This window comes from Strigops habroptila, chromosome 8 (assembly GCF_004027225.2).
Source record: "Strigops habroptila isolate Jane chromosome 8, bStrHab1.2.pri, whole genome shotgun sequence".
Lineage (NCBI taxonomy): Eukaryota > Metazoa > Chordata > Aves > Psittaciformes > Psittacidae > Strigops > Strigops habroptila.
Window position 1 is genome coordinate 48,305,264 of NC_044284.2, and position 26,609 is coordinate 48,331,872.

The 26,609-nt window shown below is 41.2% G+C and overlaps 1 long non-coding RNA gene across 1 annotated transcript in view; it reads left to right on the forward strand.

Annotated features, from left to right (window-relative positions):
• Positions 1-26,609, forward strand: part of LOC115612057 — a 251,982-nt gene that overhangs the window by 206,526 nt on the left and 18,847 nt on the right. Inside the window, exon 3 of the long non-coding RNA XR_003992866.1 lies at positions 1,098-1,258. This is a non-coding gene — a long non-coding RNA (uncharacterized LOC115612057). The remainder of the gene's footprint in view (positions 1-1,097; positions 1,259-26,609) is intronic.

Here is a 26,609-nt window from a genome sequence, read left to right on the forward strand (position 1 = left end):
TTCTGCTGAGAATCTCCTGCATCTTACCTGAAGTGTAATCAACAGAGAGAAGAGGACCCATTAAATCCTTAATAATAGATGAAAGTATCAATTGATGTAAGTAGTAAATTAAAATCCACAGAAATATGAGGAATGTAGAAGAAGAGCATGACTCCGTGTCTTTACCCCCATCTTCTTCACTTAGAAGTGATGTCATTCCTACGTGAAATCCATGGGAGTGACTTGCAATTAGTAAGACACCTTAAGCAGCTCAACATGCAGTGATGACATTCAAGAGAGCTTGTTATAATTACATAGCATAGTTAGTTAAACGAAGATGTAATGGGAGAATTTTGCTATATAGCAGCTCATCAATACTAGTGATGCTACTCCTTATGCTTGGCCATTTGGTCTGTTACATTTTAGGTAATTAATTTTTCTTAAGGTGTTGCAAGCTTGTATGTCTTTTCCCTGCAAATTTAACTACGATGACACACAAAGCTTAGTGCTTTGTCTCAAGATTCATTCCATAAGATGAGGGGCTATTATGTTTAATTGTCTGTACTTTTGAAGTAAAGTAGCTCTTTGTTTATGATGTAACATTCTTCCTACTCAAATGCAAAAATTACTAAACTGATTTAAATTACTAATTTAGTTTGCACTGAACTAACTACTATCATGTACCAAAATGAGAACTGACAGCTGATTTTTCCTTGTTATTGTGTCAAACAAATGAAAAAGATTTTGTCCATAGATACAGTGTATATACTGTGCATCTTTCTCCCCCCACCTCAAATTCTTCATCTCAGCGAAGGGCATCGGTGTCTATTGCTAGCTATGTATGTCCGTGCTGCAGGACAATGTTTGATAGCAAGACCCCAGCTGAGCATGACAGTGTATTATTCCCAGTAAACTGAGACACGGGGAGTATTAACTCTATTAGCTCAAAAGGAATGTTGGGCCATTGCAGGTATGCAGTTCTAGTATTCACTAGTATGAATACCAGTGAAGAGATATGCTACAGCATGAAGTTACAAAATGGAACACTGCAGATGAGACAAAGGTCTTTGGCCATTTTCAGTGATGGTCTGTGCATCAGATCCTTTCTTGTTTTGCAGGTAGAAATACAGAAAGCAATCAATGGGCTTGATGCAGCAGGACAAGTGTTGCCAGGAGTTGTGAAACAACCCTTCTCTTCCCAATGGCCCATGAAGGAAGGAGACAAATACAAAGAATAAATGCCATCCCAAATGCTGTTCTCTGTGGTGTTCCTATAGAGGTAAGAGGAATTTATGAAAAGCAGTAAAAACTTACTTTTCCACCTCCAAGTAAATATTTCTCTTAAATATGCAGGTGATTGATTTTCTGTCCAATAAAGCTCCATTATGCACAGGTATTTTGTAATCATTAAGTTATTGGTTTGGTCCTAAAGACTGTTGTAAAAAGTACATGGTTGCAGGTGACACCTTATATTTAATTTTCTATGAATGCCCAAAATGAATGTTGAACAGGATACCTTTCAGAGATATTTCAGTCTTTTGCGTGCAAATTTTAATTTGTAATATTGTGTCTTGATTAGCATGCTCTTGTTAACTGCTTTTGTAGGACAGCAATCCAGATTCTAAAGAGGCAGCTTTCCAGACGTTGTTGTTCTTTTTGCTCTTCCTTGTTCTATTTTAGTTTGCATTAGAAAAAACTCTTTTATTTACCAGTGCACTTGAGCATAGGCACAGGCAAATGGAATTTCAGCTGTGTGTAACATAGCATATCCACTCACTGTCATCTCTAGAACATCGGAATTCTCTTCAAATATTACTTTTATTGCTAAACTGGGCAGGGGTCTTCTATTACATAGAATACTGTATTAAAAACTAAAATACTTAGGCAGTAAATACTTCTTAGTAGCTTTTCTGGATAGATCCCCATGGCTATGGGTACAGGTCCTCTTTTTCTTCATCATCCTTCTCTCAACTATGGCTGAAAAGATGACAAGCAAGGAAATGAATAGCTGTTTCATCTACTGTAATATGCACCAACTCTCCGCTGCTTTTAGATACTCTCTGCTTTTAGGCATGCATAGTCCCTCCAACTTCTGAGCAGTGTACTGTCCAGTGTAAGGGACTGTATTTCTTTTTTCCTTCCATTTCCCAGTACTGCCCTGCAGCTTGCTTTTCTTTCTCCCAGTGGTCCATCCAAATTAAATTCCTAATGCCAGTGAGCCTTCTTGAGCCGTAAAGAATTAGGTTTCCCCCATTCTTTTCATTCATCTCTGAAATATTATGTTCTAGGATACAGTAAGTTCCAGTACGCAGCATATAGTGATAGGGTTCCACAGTAATCCATGCTAAGTGAGACCTGTTATACAGCTCACTAATCTCATTTATTCACCTGTGCTACATCTTGCGTCTTATCACAGATCTATCAATACAGAGAAGATCCATTTTTAATAATGTATTATAGCATTTGCTTCTTCATGTTGGTCCAGGAGGTGTACAAAACACAGACTCTTATATATACTCTGCAATTCAAACTGTCATAAAAGTTCCAGACAGAGGTTCCAGAAATTCCAAAAGACAGAGAAGACAGTATTAATAAATTTGCTGTCAGGTGTGTAAGTGCAACAAGAACATAGGGCTGACGAGTCTATCAAGTCCACTGAATTCTGTCCCCTGCCTTTCATCACACCACAGATTTAATTTAAAATATATAGTCAAAAGATTTACTGTTACCTTCTTTTATGTTACCCCTGTATTTCTTTAACTACGCTGTAGTAGACATTACAGTTTTTCTCAGTTACATTCTTCCAAAACCAAAAAGGCACAAAGTATCTGCCATCACTGATTTGACTGGGGGTGTTTTGTGAAAGTTTGTGTCTGCAAAGAAATAACAAAAGAAAAAAAAAAAAAAAAAGAAACTGGTGAAAAGACAGAAGAAAAGCAACAGCCCCCCCAAAACCCAAACCAAATACAAATCAACCCCTCCTCCACTCAGCATGATTTAATTTGGCCCTAAACAAAAAAATGAACAAGAAGAGCTTCAGAAGATTGTTGTTCTGAAAACTGAGGGAGAAATGGTTTGAGAAACCTGTCTCCTATGCTGAGAGGTGCAGGATTTTGCACATGCCTTTGAAGAAAGAAGCATTGCATCAGTTTCTTCAGAGGAGGGGAATAAAGAAATTTCTTCTGACAGAGTCCTGAACTTCAACTGAATGTTTAGGTCAGAAGGGGCAGTAATTTGAAGAACTTATCTTTGGTCAATTCCATCCTGAATGACTAAAGCAATTTACCTCATGTATTTAAATAACATCAGCAACTGCTGAAATACAGACTTTTTGGATAGTGTGTTTCATGTAATGTTGCATTTTCTGGACCAAGTGAATTAAGCTTCTGTGTTTCTGCAATGTTCCTCCCAATTTTCTTCTGACCACTTTGTTGAAAGGAGTCTGAGCTACAAGTTTTGAGTGCCAGATCCTGATTTCAAACCTTCCTGTGTTTGAACCCCATAACTGTGGGTTTTGTTTTGGCCCATTTCTCATCATAATTAAATATATTAAACAATATTGGCCTTTCTGCTGGTCCCTGGGGTATCCCATTATTAATCTTTCCTATGCTGAGAATGGTCTATTTACTCCTACTCCTTGCTTCCTGCCTATTAGCCAGCTTTTAATCGCTGACAAGAATTTACCTCTTACCCTGTGGTTACTAAATTTCCTTAATAGTCTCTTGTGAGGAACTTTATCAAAAGCCTTTCAAAAGTCATAAGCACATCATATTCATTGCTGCTTCTTCATTTTGTTTACCGTTTCAAATGGTAAACACTGTTTTGTTTACCACTTCAAATAATCATAGTGGGTTTGAGAAGCATAATTCATCCCAGTCAAAAACAGGTTTTCTTTCTGTATCATATTATTCTATATAATACAGTCATCTTTATTTTAAATTATTGCTTTAATTTTTTTATGGTGCTGTAGTGTGTTTGTAAAGTAATAGGAAGTGTGCTGTACTGTCTTCAGTGATAGGACTTTATTTTTCTAGTACTCAAGACAGCTTTTCTGCCCACATTTCTTTTCAAGTGCCTGCTCTCCCATCATTCATTCTAAACCAAAATCTGTTTCTCTTTCTGCTTATACACTGGCTTCAGAATCTAACACACAGTTTGTATGTTGAGTTGGTTAGTAATATGTCATATTATGATTCTGAAAAATATAAATATTATTCTGAAGAAGATAACATAAAATAGTCATATCTGATTCAGTACAGCATTGTCTTAGCTTGGAACAGAAGCTCTATAAAATAGAAATTACTCTTCATCTCAGCTATTAATTCTCAAAATTATTTAAGATCAGGATTTCAAGTAATTTAGACAGATAGCTGTGCATCTCAGTTTTATGTGTAAAATCAGGTACCTGTCCATGCCAATGGGCAAATAACCAGAGGGAAGGAAGATGGACACAACTTAAAAAGGGGGGCCATGAATTATCTTTTCAGTACTGAAAAGCCCAGCATAACACAGACAATTTAGCAATCAGTTTCAGAAATCTTCGTTCTCCGCATTGAGTAAAACTCAACTCTTGTTAGTCTCATACTCAGCACGTGAAAGGATATCCAAGTCTGGCATGTGCACCAGAATCCTTGGCATCTGTCTGTAGAAAACAGTACTCAGTGTATATTTGGGATACAGTGAGGCCCTGATTCTGAACAGTGGCTGTAATTAAAAATATAGTTTCTACCTCTGCTCACAATGTTTTTATGGCAGTGGGCAATAATTACAGAATTAATTAAATAAACAAACCCCTAACTACTATTACTTATTATCCTGAAATACCAAAGAGCAAAAATACCATTTAACACTTCTCTTGTATTTTCTGGTAGATGATTTGTACATTGAAGAGTAATGAGCATGACATTGAAAATACACCAAATAAAATTAGACGGTGGTGCCACCTTTAACAAAAATCTTTCCAGAGAGCCTGTCACAACAGGGCATTGATCCCTGATTATGGTACTTAGGTACTACCATGGTATGAATAAATGATGATTCAATAAAACTTTCCACTGCTGACTGCAGTACTTCGTATGCTCTTTTAGCTTTCTTGGCAGCCCCTCTCCCCCTGCCCTCCCCTTCGACTTCTCTGGTGCTTTTCTCTTCTTTCAGTCAATACCAATGGTTCAAGTGACAAATAAAATTTCTGTCTCTCAGTACTTTTCTAGACTACAGGTTGGAACAAATAAACCATTAGCCACTTCATGAAATCCTCCTTTGTGCTACCAGGCTGAGAGCAGTTGCACCTTTATGCATATTTTATGCACATTTATGGGCTGCATTTCACAGTGCTGTATTTAGTTCCATTACAGTTTTCCATCATATTGCTCTTTTATTATGGCATTAATTATGTATTGGTTTTACTTTATCTTACAGTATTTCTTTACATTATTTTCTTAGTTGTGTTTTATAATGCATATAAAGTTAATTTGTAACAGTAAGGCTAATGTTATCCTGGTACTTTACATTAGCCAAGTTGTTATTTTCTGAACACTTTTGTTTGGGTACCTTTTAAATTCCCTTTTTAAAAAAAAATCAACATTAAAAAGTCTGCGACTAAATAATTCATAAGCAAAGGGAATTTTTAAAAAACATAAGAGCTTTTTTAGGAGGATGAGCTTCCACTGTCACCCTTCCAGGTCATATGAATCAGCCGTGTTAAAAGTGGGCCACAGTCAATCCAAGACATGCCGTGAAACAGTAGCTAATGAAAGTGAATTAGTTAAACTAGCATGTAGACTTAGACTCATAGCAATATAAAGGCTTTTCTCACCACTTTCTCACCAAGATAGATTTCATTCCCCACACATGATGATGTGCAGTGAGACTCTGAGTTGGCAACAACTAGATGAATGAGTCAGTTACCACTTGTGGGTTTTTCCAGAGGTAGTTCAGGGCACTGAGAGGAGAAATCTTTGGATATAAGTCTATAACAGAAAACACTGTTTTTTTTCAAAAGTGCTAATAGAAGGGTTATGTATGCCAAATAATAGTCATGCAGGAACAAAGTAAAAAAAAAGCATTATCATCATGAGTTCTTGGGATACATTGGGATTTCTTGTGAAAATCATAAAATTGTTGAGCTTGTATAAAAGATGAACTGATACCCAATATTTCCATTACACTACCCTAAGAAAAAAAAGAAAACATGATTTTTGTGTGGTATTAAAGGCTCTGATGGGGCTTATTTGAGTAACATCATCCCATACTTTGGAATTGTAATTGTGGAAATCAATCTGCAGGTATCACCAAATAATGACTGTATTGACATGGAGGTAATTTCAGTGATGCTGTCTTAACCTAGCAGGTCCTAGCAGAAGCCAGAAGAAGGTTGAAAGTGTAGCAACCAGGATTATTCATACCAGGAGAATCTTAGAGTGAACAATTCCTAGGCCATGTTAGAAATACGGGCTACAAATGTTACTGGTGAGAGAGTACTGCAACATTTTGGGTGATTTTACCCAGAAATACGAAGTGATTTGACTGCGAGGCCAATGATGCTTCTGAAGGACAGAGTGGGTATGGGTGGAAAATTTGGTCTTGAGAGCTGAGCTCAAAGCTGCCATGCTCAGTAGTGCAGATGCAGCTGGTGAAGGTGAAAGACTAACCATGCAACAGAATTTATCTGCAACTGTCAGGTTGCCTCTCCTCAAGGGTTACAGCTCAGCCCTGAAGTTACTGCAGAGCCAGCAGTAGGACCTAGTTTGGTGCCACACAGTTTGAAAACAGTGAGGACAGCCCAAGTTTTACAAACCCTGAGGATATCTCCCTGTAATTAAGGTTCAGTGAAATAACACTATGAAGTCCTACCTTCTATTGCATGTGGAGACTTGATTCATTTTTTTTTTTTTTTATTATTTTCCATCCGTTTGCCTACCAGGTATTCTTAATTTTTGGTGGCCAGATTTATTCAAATCAGTCTTGATTTATGAGGTACTGGAAAATTGGCCAAGTCTTCATTAAGGATGGGTAAGAAATTTTGCAATATTGATAGAACCAGAAGAAAAAAAATGTTAATTGACAAAAGCTTTGACTGTGTCTTCCCACCTTACTTCTAGAACCTCCAGCTCTTTGAATTTATTACTTTATAAATTCTTTTTTTAAATTTAACAACTAGGTTAACAAAGCTGAGTGAGGTTTTATACTTAATCGTCAAACACCTGCAGATCTCAGAAATTGTGGCTGCTGACAGCTTTTGAAAATCAGACCATGTTACATTTCATATTAAGCTTTTCCATATATTTTCTCCTGTTTTCAGAGGACAGAATAAATCTTCTGAGTCTGGTGATTGTTTGAGAACAGTCATTTTGAAGCGATTTGCCCATTTGAAACAAAGATTGAAAAAGGGAGGTGGAAGGAAGAGGTTGGTTTGTCCTTTGTTGCTGTTTTGCTGTTTTTAAGAGCACAAGAATTCTTTTGCCTCTTTCATACTGCTTTTCTAGCTGCAGACACAGCTGGAGTTCTGGCTTCCTTTCCTACCTGAACGCTGGCTCCTCTTTCCTATCTAATTTGAGGTGGGCAGGAAAGGAAAAATATCTATATGTAAACTGAGAAAGCAAATATTTAAAGATAACAGGTAAAGTGATCATGAATGTACTTTCTCCTTCATTAGATTTGCCATTTGCATTCTTTCACTTAATTATAAGGGTCATGTTGCACGTCTATTGTGTTGTTCCTGCTTCAATGATATTATTCATCCCTGGCATTTCTATGGCCAAAAAAAAAGAAAAAAGAAAAAAAAAAAAAGGTATAAATCTTTCTGACAGAAAAATTCTGGTAATTTCTTCTCAGTTACAGTTCTTTGTGCATAGTTCATGATCTACTCGAACACAATGTGAGCCCATGCAGAGGCTGCATGAGTTCTTCTCCTTCTGCACTCTCTTTGTCCCGCTTCCTTGTCTGGGTTTTTCCCATTCAGGGCCACAGTGTGGATGCAGGCATGACGATGGAAAAGCAGGGGGATGAAGTCATGCCTGGGAGCCCAGCTGTGCTTGGTACAGCATTAACACGTGTGGAGAGCTGGGATCAGCTCATTGCTGACTCCCTTTGCTCACTGTCCCTGAGTGTTGGTAAGTGTTGGTACAAGATTGTGCCTCTCCTCTGCGGGGAAGGTGCCTGCAAGGAGGCAGGAGCAAAGCCCGATTAGTGCCCTGGTGCAAGTGGGTCTTGGGTGACCTGGAGGAAGCCTCTGAGGAAGCCCAGGGCTGGCAAGATCAGGAGCGTGCAAGTGCAGCAGTGAAGTGTGGGCACCTTTCTCCAGGCGCCTCGCCAGAGTGACTTAATGATCCTGCTGGTGGTGAATGACTGAGGTTTCTTCCTCTCTCTGCCCACTCTTTCCTTTGTTTTGTGCTTTTGTGTGCAGTGCTTGACAGCTTTGGTGTACAAATCAGACACATTAACAGTTTCAATGAACAGCACAACAGGTATGATTTGAGTACAAGGAACACCCTGTATGCCATTACAGAGCCTCCAGCTCAGCAGAGTGACAACAGCTCCTATCGGTACTCATATCCACGCTGGAAGCAGAGCAGAAATTATGAGTTGTTCCATGAATTTACTAAAAATAATGGATGCAAGTCCTACAATAATATATGAAGCTGAAAGCAGTACATTAAGCAGATAGCACTTTTTAAAGAAGGATCATATAAAACTGCATTACATTCATTTATAATTAGGCAATTATTTAGAATTCATGTACCTTTTAAAATAATTAATTACATTCAAAATAGTAGTTTGTAATGCATCATTTTAAATTAAACTTATGAATTTAGGTATGTCATTAGAATGAAAATAAATATAGAACTTAATTTAATAGTTACAAAATAAACCTAGGTTATATATTTGTGCCTTGTGAATATGATAGAAAACAAGGAAAAATAATTTCATATTAAAATCTGGGTAACTGCAGGGCATTTACTGAAACTAATATTATCTTAGTTAACTTTCAAATATAAAAAAGGGCTGGGTAAATAACTCTGTATGAAATCTGAAGTATAATTTGTAATGAATTTGTACTAATGATATCTAATGTGCCTAGTTAAAATGAAAGCTTTATTGAGAATGTTACTCATTTACTTCAAAGAGAGTTACCAGACTTATGTAATTTGACAGTAATTTAAAAAATAGAACAATATTGGCTAATAAATGCATGATTTACAAATATCCCTTACGAAAATGAGATATGTACAGTATAAAAGTTCATTTAATTGTGTAACATTTAAAAAAAAAAAAAGCTTCACTTGAGACTATTTTAGTTGTAAAGCAACTTAGAAAGAAATTCCTAAAAAGCTCTCTCTGTGATGAATTCTTAAATAATAAGAACTGCTACTTAAATCAACAGATGAATAATTTCAGTGAAATGTTAAGTTAGCTGTTATGCTGGCACCATGAGGTATAGTCTTCTGGAAATATTAAAATATTAGGATTTTAAGTTCTGTTAATATGTATGGCCAAAACATATATAGGTTCTGATTCTGTAGAGTGCAGTCAAACAATTTCAGGAAAAGCAGGCTTGTGCCCCATATATATTAATAATAGCATTAGATATGTTTGGGTTCATTAAGAGAAAAATGCAGCAGAAAGACCCACATTTCATAAAACAGTCATTGTTTTTAATGGATGTATAATTAGTTCTACTGTAATAAAATGAAAACCTATCCTGTAGATAGATTTTCCTCAGATTTTCGTCACAGGCATGAAACTCCTAATTTAGTATGGCATCTTCTAAAATATTTTCCGCCATATATCTTTTCACATTTTACAGAGGAGCCATTCAATCGTCCTTATGGCTTGCAATATAAAGATTTGTTCCATCGTTAAGGGACTTGCAGAGACCTTTGCTCATATTACTTGTTCCATGGGGAATGTTGGCTTTTTTTTGTTTCATTTAAAGCAAAGCAATGCACAGTGCATCATTCCTGTTTAGAATTCACAGAATGGGAGGTCTTAGTCTCACACAGCCATGCATTGTCATGTCTTGCTTAATTTACATCAAAGAATCTTTAGCTAAACAAAAAGAAAATTCTTGTCTCATACTTACCCAAATCAGTATATTTTATATGTTTAATAGCACATCCTCCAGTACATTTACTTTTAAAGATATGTGTGGTATAACCCGGCTTTCTGGGGTATTCATGGAGTTGCAGAGTCACATCTGTAAAGTGTCCTGCTCTTTTCAGCTTTTGCAGATGGTGAAAAGACATTCTGGGGCTTGTCTGATTGTGGGCTTTTTTTGTAGGAAGTTGTCGAGATTGGTACAAATCATATTACATCAACTGTTTTCGGCAGGGGCACCTAGAGAAACTCTTATAAAAGACTTCACTGAAATTAAAATTTGAAACCTTTTTTATAATCTGCTCTGTAGCTGATATCCTAGGGCAGTACCTTGATTTGATTGCATTTTGCATCATTGAAAACTGATTCCAGTGGATTGGATCCGTTCTCCAGTGAGCTGAAGCCATTAGTGATGCACAGAGAATGAGAACGAGCTCTTCTGAAGGAGGAACTTTACTGCCAAAAGGACAGTTACATCACTATAAATGCTACTAGCAAAGGCAAGGCAGCTCTAGTGTCTCATCCAGTTCACTAACACTTACTAGGTATAACATGATAAAAAATTCTTTGACAAGGAAATCTTTTTATTTATTGAAGATATAGACTTAAGGAGAAGAGAGGTGCCTTATTTTCTGTCCCTTGCAGTGAGACCAGCAATACAGTGTAGCTGGCCTGGATCATACCAGGAGAGGGATAATGTTTACTGTTTACCTGATTGCCACATTTGTACCTACCTTTACATATTTTTGTACCTTGGCACATGGACCCTTGAGCTGCTTGGTCCCTGTGCATTTGTATATGCTCCTTCATAAAAGCTTTGGCAAAGGCCAAAGGTTCTTATTATGATGATATTGCTGCGTCTAAGTCTGATTAACTAAAGTATTTCCTACCTCTCAGTGACAGCCATTCTCCCACATCTGCTACTACCAATGATTTTGGTTGCAGCAGTTTAGTGGCATCTTGAAGTAGGCAAACACTCACATACTGGGTTGGTCTGTGTCAGAGATGTCATCTGCCTAATTCATGCAGTACCTGTGTGACACACCGATGAGCTCAGAGAAAGTGAAAGTAAGGGAACACATGAGGCTTTTGTTAGATTAATTCCACTTGTGGGGTCAGTGCCATTTGCACAGACAAAACTATCCAATTTCTCTCTATACATATGCTCATTCCATAGAAGGAGATCACTGTTTAAGAGAAAAACCTCTGATTTATCTGCATATCAGCAAAACTGACTTTTCAGTAATGGTACTCTTATGTTGCTTTAACAGCAGTCCACTCCTAACCAAATCAAAAGGGGTGTTTTCTTACCTTCTGCATCTCATGAAAACTGAAAACTTCCTCATTGTCTGTGGGTCTATTTTCCTCTCCTCTGGAAGAAAAAACTATGAGACAGTGTGACAAGGGTTCATAAAAATCTCAGGATTTGCCAAAATCTTCTGAACATGCCTAGAAGGTAGACTTTGGAATCCTGTAGGGAAGTTTCACTAGGAAGTCCAGAATACTGGCTCAAAGTATTTTGATTCCATTCCTGTTGCCTCTGAAAAGTAAAACCCCCAAATATCAGGAGAGTACTGTGAATATGGATACTGATTCTGGGGGCTAGGGGGCTGCCAGAGTTCTTCATGTGTTTTTAATTCCTTCAGATTTTGGATAGTTTCTTCCCCATTTTATTCTTCTTCACTTATTTCTCTGCTCCAAGCTAAAGGGGAAGCATGATTAGTATCTGTGCTGTGTTGTATATTGTCAGCTTAGGATGGCTGCAGACCTTTTCATCTAATCAGCACTCATGTGTCAACTAATGCAAGCGTAACACTAAACATGTTCTGATCATCCCCCAGAGAAATGACATTTCATCTCTAGATGTACATTGTGAGAAATCCAAAATGTTTTTCTCATTGGACTGAACACTGAGTGAATATCAAGAAAACCAGCTAAATTCAAAAGGTCAGATTAGACAATTCTGAGGTGAACAGATGTGACTGTATAAGGTTACAGCTAGGTACTGCATGTGCACTTTTTATACTTGTGGAATTGCATTTCTGAAACAGTCTCATAGGTGCTGTTATGCAAATTTAAGTGTAAATCACCAGGAGACCAAAAACCAAGCAAGTCTAAACCCTCAGTAATACTTTTATTGTGCTTTTGATGAGTCAAAGTGAAGCCCAAAGATATACCTCTTTGTGGAACAAACCTTAATTAGGTGATAAATCTAGATGCTATGACCTGCTAAGTAATCTTGAGATCTTTTGAATTGCTTTTTTCCAGTTAATTGCAAATTATCTAAGGAAAAACACTCTTGAATGGCACATTCTACTAAGTGAAATGTAAGACAGTTTCTGCAATGAATACAAACAATTCTCAGCCATTGACCACAGGTGTCAGTGTACTGTCAAGCCATGTGCAGACCTCTCTATATATTGGGATAGACAGAACTGTATTGCAGTAAACAAAGTGCAAGGCAAAGTAATGTATTTTTATTGTGGGATTAGAAAAGGATTAGTGTAATTTGATACAGATATTATATGATGAGGGGAGAATGTTGTCTAAGGGAAAATCCTGAAAGAATGATTACGTTCTCATCCCATCAATTCAGAAGAGCTCAGACAGACTATATTTTCACGAATGCAGGAGCTATAAAATGTTCTGAGTTTCCATGTTGACTGCACTGGTAACAAATTACATGTAAACGTTTCAAGTGTCCTTTGGATTGATGGACGCCAGTGCTTCAGTGTATCAGTTCCGAACCTGTTGGATTCTGCTGCAATTCACAAGTTAAAAAGTTGTGGCACTTCTCACCATTTTTTTGCCTAGGTGAGCAGCTCCAGAGAGAAGCCTTCAACCCGGCAGCGAGGGGCAACACCGCGTCCAGAAGCCTCAGCTCTGTGTGGCGAGAGCCACCGAGGGAGCCTCGAGCCCCCGCCAGGCCTTGCCCAGGAGCCGCAGCTCCGGGCCGCGCGCAGGGACTCACAGGGGGCGGCGCCAGGAGGGAGGCACCGCCCGAGCGGGGAGAACCCGCCCCGGGGAGCGCGGGAACCGCGCGCGGAGCGGCAGGCAGGGCGTGGCGCGGCGGTTGAAGCCGGCAGCGCGGGGGGGCAGCGGCGGGGCGGGGCGGGGCGCGCTCGGCTCAGGGCAGGGCCCGCTCCGCGAGCTCTGCTCCGGCTGCCCCGGCGGTGGCAGCGGCGGCACCGGGCAGAGCCGAGGGGAGGGGAGGGGAGGCTGCGGCGCAGAGCTCGGCGTGTAGAAAGTGCCTCCGCTGGTCTTTTGAGGCAAGGGTGCATAATGGACAGGGCTGCACTCGGTGCGCCCTGGTGGAGGTCCTCCTGCAGCAGGGGCTGAGCTGCGGGACACTGTCAGTAGGCTGAAGGATGTCAGGGAAGCTGAGAGGGAGCTGCACTGCTTGCTCCAGGCCCCAGCTGTGCAGGGACCGCAAGCATCCATCATAGTGCATACAGAAAAGAAGGAGGGCGTTAATGCTGGGAGCTAGTGACAAAAAAAAAAAACCAAAAACAAACCACCAATAAAAAAGGCAGGAAGAGGACACTTAAAAGCAAGGGGCTTCCTCCAAAATCTGCCGTCCCCACCCAGAACTGCTTTGCAGTTCTCCCGGGGGCTAATGAGGAAACGCCCACCACACCAAATGAACAACCAGCTGATGCACCAGTAAAGAGGATCACTACCGGTGCCTCCAGGAAAAAGCAGCGGGTCATAAGTAGTAGGTGACTCTACTTTGAAGGGCACAGAGGCAGCCATCTGCCGACCTGACCCAGTCTCGAGGGAGGTGTGTTGCCTGCCAGGGGCTCGGGTCAGGGATGTTGCTGAGAGGCTGCCTGCTCTAGTAAGTCACGCTGACTATTACCCCCTTCTAGTGGTCCATGTGGGTGCTAGTGTACGGACAACAGCAGCCTGGGAATTATTAAGAGGGACTACAGAGCCCTGGGAGAGGTGGTTAGGGGCTCTGGAGCTCACGTAGGTTTTTCATCAATCCTCCAGGTCAAAGGGAAGGACCTTGAAAAGACCAGGCAGATGTGGCAGGTTAATAAATGGTTAGAATGGTGGTGCCATTCAGGTGTCAGGGGTTTGGTTATTTAGAACATGGGGCTCGATTTGGGAGGCCAGATCTACTGGAGGCTGGTGGAGCTGGTCTGACAAAGAAGGGGAAGAGCTGCTTTGGTAGGAGGGTTGCCAGGCTGGTCAAGGCAGCTTTAAACTAGATGTGTTGGGGAAGGGGGGCTTCGATCCATCCCAACACTCCCAGTCAGTTGCCAGGACCTGTAATAAAGGCTTGGAGCGATGCAGAACTATTTCAGCTGCTCCAGCCAATGAGTCAGCTTCATTTGGAGCTCGGCTCAGATGCTTTTATGCAAACACCCTTAGTATGGGGAATAAACAAGAGGAATTAGAGATGCGTACACGGCTACAGGGGTATGATATCATTGGCATCACAGAAACATGGTGGGATGGCTCCTATGATTGGAGTGTTGGAGTGGAAGCTTATAGGCTCTTTAGAAAAGACAGGCCAGGCAGACGGGGAGGGGGAGTAGCTGTTTATGTCAGTGATAGGATGGAGAGTATGGAACTCTGTCTGGGGACAGGTGATCAATCAACAAAGAGCTTGTGGGTCAGGGTCAAAGGGAGAACAGCGATGGCGGACATTACTGTGGGGATCTGTTACAGACCGCCTGGTCAGGAGGACTCTGTGGATGAAGCGCTCTACAGACAGGTAGGAGCAGCCTCACGCTCACAGGCCCTTGTCCTCATGAGGGACTTCCACCATCCTGATATCCGTTGGAGGGACGGTACCGCCCAGCACAAGCAATCCAGGAGGTTCCTCGATTGTGTGGATGACAACTTCCTCTTTCAAGTAATAGAGGAGCCGACAAGGAGAGGTGCCATGCTTGACCTCATGCTCACCGACAGGGAGGGGCTGGTTGGGAATGTGACGCTCCAGGACAGCCTTGGCTGTAGTGCTCATGAGATGGTTGAGTTCAAGATCCTCAGGACAGTGAGAAGGGCCCACAGCCAGCTCACTGCCCTGCGCTTCAAGAGAGCAGACTTTGGCCTCTTCAGGAACCTGCTTAGTAAGGTTCCATGGGATAAAGCCCTGTCATAGGCAGGGGGGCCCAAGGCGGCTGGTTGATATTCAAAGATCACCTGCTCCAAGCTCAGGAGTGTTGCGTCCTGACCAGAAGGAAATGCGGCAGGAGGGCCAGGAGATCTCCATGGATGGATAAGGAGCTGCTGAGAAAGAGGGGAAAAAAGAAGCTTATAAAAGGTGGAAGCAAGGACAGACGGCCTGGGAAAAATACCAGGACGTTGTCTGGAAAGCTGGGGACCAGGTGAGGATAAAGAGTTGGCTGGATGGCCACATGCAGAGAGTTGTGGTCAATGGTTCAACGTCCAATTGGAGACCAGTAACGAGTGTTGTCCCTCAGGGATCGGTATTGGGACCGATCTTGTTCAACATCTTTGTTGGTGACATGGACAGTGGGATTGAGTGCGCCCTCAGCAAGTTTGCCGACGACACTAAGTTATGTGGTTTAGTTGATACGCTGGAGGGAAGGGATGCCATTCGGAGGCACCTTGACATGCTTGAGAGGTGGGCCAGTGCCACACTCATGAAGTTCAACCAAGCCAAGTGTAAGGTCCTACACCTGGGTCGGGGCAATCCCAGGCACAGCTATAGGTTGGACAGAGAAGAAATTCAGAGCAGCCCTGCAGAGAAGGACTTGGGGGTGCTGGTTGATGAGAAACTGAACATGAGCCGGCAGTGTGCGCTTGCGGCCCAGAAAGCCAACCGTATCCTGGGCTGCATCAAAAGAAGCGTGACCAGCAGGTCGAAGGAGGTGATCCTGCCCCTCTACTCTGCTCTCGTGGGACCTCACTTGGAGTACTGCGTACAGTTCTGGTGTCCTCAACATAAGAAGGACATGGAGCTGTTGGAGCAAGTCCAGAGGAGGGCCACGAGGATGATAAGGGGGCTGGAGCACCTCCCATGTGAAGACAGGCAGAGAAAGTTGGGGCTGATCAGCCTGGAGAAGAGAAGGCTGAGTGGAGACCTCATAGCAGCCTTCCAGTATCTGAAGGGGGCCTATAAGGATGCTGGGGAGGGACTCTTCCTTAGGGACTGTAGTGGCAGGACAAGGGGTAATGGGTTCAAACTTAAACAGGGGAAGTTTAGATTAGATATAAGGAAGAAGTTCTTTACAGTGAGGGTGGTGAGGCACTGGAATGGGTTGCCCAAGGAAGTTGTGAATGCTCCATCCCTGGCAGTGTTCCAGGCCAGGTTGAACGGAGTCTTGGACCACATGGTTTAGGGCAAGGTGTCCCTGCCCACGGCAGGGGGGTTGGAACTAGGTGATCTTAAGGTCCTTTCCAACCCTAACTATTCTATTATTCTATGATTGCACTCTGCAGTTAACGAGTTCCTTGACTATACAGAATCAATCAGAGATCTCAGTAAAAACTTTATATGAGCTTAATTTCATAGTTCTGCATTAGAGATAAACTCAGTATGATAGTTTGTAAAGCTAAAATGCAGAGAACAAAAATTCATGTAAGTAGAAAACTAAATATAGCAAATGGTCCCATATTTATATCTCAGTAGTCAGAATACAAATAAACATCCTTGGCAAAAACACATCAGTGCTTCCAATTAAGGTAATATAATTGCATGCTTTGAAGTGGAACAATGGAAAATTCTGCCAATCCATTGTATTAATATGAGGCACAGACTTCAGAGACATATAAAAATAAGATTTAATCTGTTTAAAGCATCTGCTACTATACCCTTTCTGTATAACTTGTGTATTTTGTGTAAACACACATATTAGATCAATAAATAGATACCTAACTAGATAAATATATACTGTATGAATTCTGGTCCAATCTTTCAATGTTTTCCACAGCCCATAACTTTAAAATACTTTAAAGTTTTCACACATTAAATTAAAGTGGATTTTTAGTAGGCACAGGTGCTGTAATGAAAACATGTGAGGCTAAGGCCCTTTACCAAAGAAGGAATCATCACCCTCACGGCCATAACTGAAAGAATTTTTACAAACTGAAAAGTCAGTCTTTATGTGCATTTAGTCCTTGTAAATTCTTCCTGTACTGCCAGCAAGGGTGAAAATTGTCCTAGTGGGTGTTCTGACATTGACATTTTTTCATTAGGAGTATAATGTGACCAGCAGCTATTTGTAGACATGTACAGATATACGACCTGTTTGCTTATATATAGGCTGTTCTTCTTGATGTACACTGTGAAAGTCTTTTAAGATACTAGTGCAATATTGCAACTCTCTTTTGAGGTCACAGAGTTTTGCTATCTCTGGTTTAGAATTAAAGTTTCTCAAAAAGAGAGGCAGAAAGCATATTATATTGATATACTACCAAAATGCTTAAGGTTTAGCCATGGACCAGGACCTTGCCTGTGCTAGATTTTGTAAATCTGTAGGTGGTGGGAATGCCCTAAAGTCATCCATGGATTCTGTAGCAGAGAAGGGGAAAAAAAAAATCTGTTCAGTGCTAACCTTTTGCTAAGATTCCTCTTAGCAAACCAGCTGGGTATGCCTTGGTAGTAAATGCAACAGTGACCAGCTTGAGTCACATCTGAGCAGGGGGTTTGCTTGTGAGAGTATCTGTCCAGCCCTATTCCATATATAGGCAGAGGTGGGAAATCTCACATTCTCATTGTCATCAACCCAACCATGCCCTGGAATGGTGGTGAAGGAGCACAGTGCTCTGTGATACAGCAGAGCCTGGAAAACCTGGAATAAGTTACTGATGGAAGTATTCAGTCATGCAGAAAGTGAATAAATACGATGCGTGCATCTTGGTTCAACAAATTTCTCATTAGCAGTCAGAGTTATAAGTAAATGAAGATTATCGGTGTTTCATCAATTATACCAATGGTTGAACAACATAAATAAATTACTGGTGCTGCTTCTTATCGTATCACATGCTCTTTTATTTTTTTTTCTTATTTGTTTGTGTTAGAGCATTCTTCAGTCAGAATCACAAAAATGGGTGTTTACATTTCAGTCTGCACTCTCGGGACTTGTTTGCCTTGATTATAAAATTGAGATCTTGTAAGTTAAACACCTCCAACTAAATCCAGCTCTTTTGTCATAAATATTTATTTATGGACAGAGGTTTACACTGGTCATTTTTAAAGATAGGACCTACCATTATCTTCTTCGGGTGCACTCCTGCAATAAAGTGTTCTGTACAGCTAATATTGATTTTCTCGCTATGCCTTTCCATGGGAAGGGAAGGCACCTTACTAACAGAAATGAATAATTGTTGTTTACTCTGCGTTTTCAACAGTCTGACCATTGAAGCAGTTTGTCTAAAATATTGTTTGGTCACTGGTGGGGAAACTGGTCCAGAATGCAACTCCAGGCATGCAGATTTCAAATCAGGAAGGCAGAGGGAGATAAAGTGGGTTCATCCCCAAAAGGGGTAATTAAAATCATTGATACTGCTTCTAAAGGGCAAAACACAGGTTCTTTATGCCAGTGCAGAGCAAAGGGGAAAGTGCATGTAAAATACAACCTCTCCAATTTGGAAATGCTTTAGACCCTCTTAACACTTAATAGCAGGTTACAAAAAAGGGCAGAGCAGAGAATCAGACCAATGGGTTGACACTGACACCAGGTGCCTGCAATTGCCTTGGTTTGCTGCTCCCCATAGCTGGGATTTGAGTGTTGCCATCCACCGAGGCTTACTGCAACTAGCCTTCTCCTGAGGGGGCAGGGAAAGGGACGCAATGTGCTGGTCTGGCCATGCCAACCCCACGCCTTTCCTGTGGTGGTGTACAGTTTTTTGTTTCCCACACAGAGCATTGGCACTGTTGGCTTCTTGGCTAAAAGCCTGGAGCAAGTTTCAAACCTGGGTCTAGAAAGTCTTTGGGAGGTCTCCACACTCCTTCCTTGACAGGATGCTCATAGACAATGTTGTTGTGTAAACCAAGGATTTTGTGAATGAGGTTAAGTGAAATATGTTAAGCTGGGATGTAAACAGTGATGGTTAACATCAGTGAATGCTATTTCTGGTTGGAGGACTGCAGAGCCCGCTATTGCACTCGCGGCTTTCTCTGCCTCTGATTTCATGTATCACAGTTGCAGTGCTCTGCCACAGTTGGAAGAGTTGTCCTTCCTTTTCATTCTGGCTTTATTAACATAAGGGTTTTTTTACTGAAGCTAGGGTGAATTTTGTCACTGATATGTATGCCAGCTGTATTTTAAAGCATAAAATCTCTTGCAGCAACTGAACTGTCCTGGCCTGAAGCTACAAAGCCAAGACATTGTAATGATATGCTTTTAAGGCGAACTGCTCTACGTCTCCCTCTCTTTTGTACAAATTTCTGTTGCCAGCTAGTTGCCCTTGATGGCTAGCATAAATTTACTCAATTTTTTTCACATGATCTAAAGCACTGTAGCTGAGGGAAGATGCAATCGCAGTTTGCCCGTAATTTGAGCAATATATTCTCCTAGCCTGATGGAACCACAGAATAATTGAGGTTGGAAGGGACCTCATGAGGTCTCTAGTCCATCTGCCAACTCAAAGCAGAGCCAACTGGAGGTCAGACAAGACTGCTCAGTGCTTTGTTCAGCTGATCCTTGGAAGCCTCCAGGGAGGGAGGACTGTACAACTTCCTGGGTCCCTGCTCCACTGCTCAGACAGTCTTGTGGTACCCCCACTAAGCAACAAACCTACCTGCTCAGTAAGTCTGGTGGCAAATAGGTTTCTTCCCGTAGTCTGCTACCAGGGAACTGAATCTATTTTGCAGTTGCAGATCTGCAGGTGGAGAAGGAGCCTGCCGCCAGAAATTGCAAGCCTTCAGCCTTCTCTATCTCGGAAGTGAATATTATTGCTTTTTTGTTCTTGTGGCTTCTGTGTATTTTCAAGGAATTTTTAGTGTTTATGAAAAGGACACAATTGAATTACCCAGTAATGAATTCCTTGGGTAATAGCATCTTTACTTTTCCCCACTGGTACTGTGTTTCAATCCTGACCTGCAAAAATCATACCTTGTGGGTTAAGGCAGTAGTTCAGAGTCTTTGGCCCTAGGACAGCACCATCATGACAGACGTTGATCGTATAGCATGTGTGTGTCAGACATTCAGAATGTGTTTAAACACAGGCTCCTACAACATTACATAGAGAACGCCTGGGGGTGATAGTGACTGTTCGCTACTCAGTATTACAATATGGGGCTGGTTTTTTCAGTGTCTGCTATCTGAAGAAAAAGAGAATAGAAAATCTTAAATAGGAAGTGCTTATAAAGAATTTATTCCTTACAATATTTTGTCAGTGCAACACTCCCATACCAAAACACTCTGAATTTAAGAAAGTGAGAAACAGGGATTTTTATTTTTTTTTTCTTCTTTTCTCCTCTGTGCACTCCTCAGATGCTTAGTAACAACCTTGAAAGTTAAAAACTAAGTACTGGAGCTTAAATGTAGTTATGTTTAGTTATGCTTTAAGTGTGGAGTATCACCCCTTAAAGGTAATGGAACTTCATCACATACACTTCATTTTAAGTGAAATGATAATCTTATTTTTATCAGAAGTAATTATATGGTCATAAGCCAGTAGTTCAGAAATGAGAATGGGCTTGTGAATATGTAGCAAAATATTAGAAATATGGTTAAGTAGATTATTAGTGACAAAGTAATACTTTTCAGTGCAAAATGTCTACTAAATACCAGTTTTTATGATCAGGCAAAAGGAAGAAATCCTTTTGAATGAATGGATGTGTCTTCTTCAGCAGCTATTTCCTATGAACACAAAGCAATGATGTGAGCACAAGAAGGAAATTATTTTAAATTATTTTGCAATACCACTTGACAAAAGCTTGCAACTACCAGTATTTCTTTGCAGTTTATGGAGAATATTTAAAATGTAAGAAAGAAGTGTCAGGAATAGTAGCCAGAGCTGGCCATGTTACTGTATAAAAGACTATATGAGGCATTGCTGTTCAGTTTTGGTCATCAGGCATCTTAATGTTACAGAAACAAAAATATTTTGTATTCAAAGGTCTAATTTCCTCATTTCTCTTATCTTTTGAACCATGTTTGTATTCATACATTTGTCACAGCTTTTGAACCAAGAGTTTTATATTCTTTGTTAAAGAATAAACTTCAATTAACTTTAGTTGAACTCACCTGAAAACTTCACTGAATTCTCAAACTAAGTTACTGTCCTTCAGATGAAAGGTCACCTTTATTTTTGACTGTCAGTTAATCCATTAGTTAGTGAACAAAGTCCTGTTTCTCAGTTCAGCTGCACAGCGAGCTCTTCTTTGTTGTTTTTTTTTTCCACCACAAATCAGTCATCTTACTAGGAAAACTATCTGTTAAAAATACTTAGGGAAATGAATGCATAATGGAAGTAGCCTGTGTTTGAAGGGGAGTATGGAAGAAAGCATTGTTTGTTAGAGAGGAGTTACTAGATATTAATTAAAACCAGAATGATGGAGCGTCCAAAAAAAGATATTGAAGTACTTGACATTTTGTTTCTTGTCTCCTCTTGAGGTATTTTTGTACCACTTCCTTTCCTTTTTGAATAATATAATCTTTGTTTCCCTTACAAAATAATTTCATTGTTTTCCACTGTACTTAATTTGCAGAATGGAAACATGACCTAAGAAGAGTATTGTTGTCTGTCAAGATAAACGACAATGCATTCCTGTGCTATCTTTCCCTTGTTCTGTCCCTGTTTCTAGACAGTTATTTGTGGTCCTTTTCAGCCCTGTAAGTACTGAGGCATTGGAGGAAGAATAGCTGCAGGGAATAAATACATTGAAAATTGTCACAAGTGGGATCAGAGGTGGCAACAGTTTCAACATCCATAATTAAAAAGAAAGAATGGAAAACAGAAATATACAAATAAACAGGCTGGACCAGAAAATGGATGGGGAAAAATCCAACTATTTCTCTCTCTGGTATTAATGTCAAGCAGATAACTTGTGTTTTAATACTCCATTTTCCCTTAGTCAGAGCTTGCTCTACCTGCTACTATTAGGCACCAGTTAAGTTCATTCTCCACTTTATTAACTCATCCTTATCATAAGCTGCTAAGCTTGGCTCCCAGTGAACTTTTCTGTGAGCCCTGCCAAAGTTCAGGGCCTGAAGTCAGAGATAGCTCTTAGAATCATAGAATCATAGAATAGTAAGGGTTGGAAAGGACCTTAAGATCATCTAGTTCTGACCCCCCTGCCATGGGCAGGGACACCTTGCACTAAACCATGTTACCCAAGGCTCTGTCCAACCTGGCCTTGAGCACTGCCAGGGATGGAGCATTCACAACTTCCTTGGGCAACCCATTCCAGTGCCTCACCACCCTCACTGTAAAGAACTTCTTCCTTATATCTAATCTAAACTTCCCCTGTTTAAGTTTGAACCCATTACCCCTTGTCCTGCCACTACAGTCCCTAAGGAAGAGTCCTTCCCCAGCATCCTTATAGGCCCCCTTCAGATACTGGAAGGCTGCTATGAGGTCTCCACTCAGCCTTCTCTTCTCCAGGCTGATCAGCCCCAACTCTCTCAGCCTGTCTTCATACGGGAGGTGCTCCAGCCCCCTTATCATCCTCGTGGCCCTCCTCTGGACTCGCTCCAACAGCTCCATGTCCTTCTTATGTTGAGGACACCAGAACTGTACGCAGTACTCCAAGTGGGGTCTCACAAGAGCAGAGTAGAGGGGCAGGATCACCTCCTTCGACCTGCTGGTCACGCTTCTTTTGATGCAGCCCAGGATACGGTTGTCTTTCTGGGCTGCAAGTGCACACTGCCGGCTCATGTTCAGTTTCTCATCAACCAGCACCCCCAAGTCCTTCTCTGCAGGGCTGCTCTGAATCTCTTCTCTGCCCAACCTGTAGCAGTGCCTGGGATTGCCCCGACCCAGGTGTAGGACCTTGCACTTGGCTTGGTTAAACTTCATAAGGTTGGCATCGGCCCACCTCACAAGCGTGTCAAGGTCCCTCTGGATGGCATCCCTTCCCTCCAGTGTATCAACCGAACCACACAGCTTGGTGTCATCGGCAAACTTGCTGAGGGTGCACTCAATCCCACTGTCCGTGTCGCCGACAAAGATGTTGAACAGGACCGGTCCCAATACCGATCCCTGAGGGACACCACTCATTACAGGCTTCCAACTGGACATCGAGCCATTTACCACAACTCTTTGCGTGCGGCCATCGAGCCAGTTTTTTATCCACCGAGTGGTCCATCTATCAAATTGATGTCTCTCCAATTTAGAGACAAGGATGTCATGCGGGACAGTGTCGAACGCTTTGCACAAGTCCAGGTAGATGACGTCAACTGCTCTGCCGCTGTCCATCAGTTCCGTGGCTCCATCATAGAAGGCCACCAAATTGGTGAGGCAGGATTTCCCCTTAGCGAAGCCATGTTGGCTGTCACCAACCACCTCGTTGTTTTTCATGTGCCTTAGCATGTTTTCCAGGAGAAACTGTTCCAAGATTTTGCCAGGCACAGAGGTGAGACTGACTGGTCTGTAGTTCCCTGGGTCTTCCACCTTCCCCTTCTTGAAAATGAGGGTTATATTACCCTTCTTCCAGTCATTGGGAACTTCACCTGACTGCCAGGATTTTTCGAATATGATGGACAGTGGTTTAGCAACTTCATTTGCCAGCTCCTTCAGGATCCGTGGATGGATTTCATCAGATCCCATGGACTTGTGCACATTCAGTTTCTTAAGATGGTCTCGAACCTGATCCTCTCCTACAGTGGGCCTAAGGTCTTCATTTTCACAGTCCCTGCATTTGCTGAAGCTCTTATTCCTTTCCACGGACTATTCCTACACGTTGCAGGGTGTACTTAGGAGAATTCTGTCAACAGTAATCTCATATTACCTCCTCTAGTTTTTTTTCATTTCCTCACTGTCTTTACTTTTCTTTGTGGTCAGTCTACATGTGTCTGTAGCAGTATTTGTCAGGACCTGCTAAGTGGGTGGCTGGGCCAGTTGCATCCTGATGAATGTGCAGGGACTACGCAGAGGTCAGCCACAGGCATGTTTTGCAGCGCAAGCAGCACAGGGCCAGATTGCTGTGCAGACAGAGGATTAACTATGTGAAAATACAATTCAGACAAGACCCTTGACAAATTTTATGAAAATGATCTGCAATGAGGAATTTGAGGAGGCACTCAATGCTGCAGTCAGCACTAAATCCCTTGTATTTTACAACCCAATAATCAACCTGCTGCTGTGATTATCAGAGTGGAAGAGGATGAGTGGCGAGAGTAAGTGGCTGTTGGTATGATGCCCAGACCTACCAGGGCCCTGAAGCAGCTCCAGCCGGAAGCTATCTCCATTTGGCATCCTTGCAGTCTAAGCAGACAATGAAGATTTGGGGGAAGAAGAAGTGCATGTAGAAGGTCTTAATTCAGTTGCCATTGTCCTATATTTGTTCTGATTAGAATCCTTTCTTCACTCTTTTCTCTACTGTCCCATGAAAAGATAATAATGCCAGGAGACAAAGTAGAACATTGTCACCTGAGAAAAATGTCATCTAACAGCCTGCAGCTTTGCCAGCGTTGTTTTATTCTCCCAGACGCAATTGTCACCAACTACTAGGGCTGCCAACAGTTTCAGTAAAATATCTTCAAGAAAATGTCTTAGTTTTTCTTTTCCCTTCCTTTCTTTTCTTTAGAAAAAGTCCCATTTCTCCCCAGCAGAAGACAAAGTTTTTTGGCAGATTAAAAGGTCTGAATCTGTAAAAACCAGCAATGATAGCAAACTTACATGAAAATATCACTAAACTGCAATTTTCAATTTTAGTTGATGATTTTTTTTCCAGCTCCTTTCCAGTTTGTGTGATCTCTGTGGCATTTTTAATAAACCAGACACTCTTAGGGTGGTATGAAATCCTGTAAGTGGGAATTCATCCACTGAGAAGTGCCTACATAATTACTACACCAAGACCATGCATGAAATCTGAGACCTGCCCAGACTTCCTTGTACCCTCAGCGGTATCCTGCCTGAATTACTGCAGTCTCATCAGGTGTTATCCGCTCAGAACCTGCAAAGAAGAGAGCAGACAGCGCCCTGGAGAGCTGGTCATTACATAGCAATGGCATGAACGCTTTCCAAGCCAAACAGGATATTAAATAACACAGATATTGGGTAAGTTCAGTTAGTTCACCTTGGCAGAAAAGAGAGAGATGAGGATTGGAAATGTTCCTAGTCCTGTAACTGTTTCGTCACCCTCCAAAAGTGGCAATGCGTGATAAAGAGGTACAGCTGATGCTAACCTCCTTTTCAGCTCTTAAGTGACTGTCTCTTTAGGATGAGACTGAAGTGCAACCCAAGTCTGTCCTCTACTCTGTCCTCAACTCTGTCTTCATTTCCTGCTTGAAGTCTTTAGTGAGCCCAGCTCTACTGAACTGGAGGATCGAGTTTGGAAGGGTCACTCTTGTTGACACATGTTGCTTTCATCCTTTTCTGTTGAGCTCTTTGCTCCAAAATATCTCCAATCACAAATTATTGAGTAAGAGCCCCCAGAAAATCACATTACATATGGATGAGAAAATATTGTTACTGTAGGCAACTTTGAAGGTTATATGGGTTAGTTGTGCTCTTTCACCGGCATGGAGGTAGGGGAGTGGAGCAGAGAGAAGAAATAAATATTTTCAAAGGACAGGCTAATCTGCACACAACATAGAATTCCAGCATTTCCTTTTGAGTTGGCTAATGCAGCCTTTCAGCAGCAGGAGAGTGGTTTGTAATGAAATTCAGCTTCTCAGATTCTAGGAAAAGTTGAACTCTTGCTGCTCAGTGACTTCGAAAAGTTTTAAGGATCACTGATCAGTTGCTACGCTTTCTTGTATACGAGGAGGAGGACATCTGATTAATGACCTATGACACAAGCTTCACCTGTCCACAGGAATCTGCATACCAGCTGAATACTAAGATGACAGATTAACAAAGTGTTTTGTACAGTCCTTATTGAAAAAGCCTATGTGGTCTGGAGGTCAGTTTAGCAAGTACAAGTACATGGTTATTTTTAATTACATAAAAGCTTTTCTTATCCTCTGAAATAACAGAGAGGATTGGGAGGGAGTTTTGCCATCAAGTTTGGAGTGTGGACACACTTTTTCTTGTTTCTTTTATTGGTCTGGAGATTTTCCCAGTGTTAATCCTTTTAGAACTCAACTCCACAGCTTGCTTTTTTTTTTCCCCTTGCCCTTTTTTTTTTTTTTTTTTTTAATGAATGTGCTACAACTGACTTCTTGTTTATAAGCACTGAATCTAGTCTTTTGTTTGGTGAGGATAGACAGATTAGACACACATCTGAATGACCTATTATGTATTGTAAGGGCTGTGTTTAATTGGAAAAAAAAAAAGCTGAAAAACAGCTGCTTAATTTATGGATGTGCACAACAGGACAGACAATTTCAACATGGCAAGCGAATGCTCATCATTCATAGAGTTGGCATCACTTCCTTATGCGTTGCAGTTGCAGTAGAAATCTTTCTTTGAGAGTTAATTCAGTGCTTTTGAGAGGTGCTGGA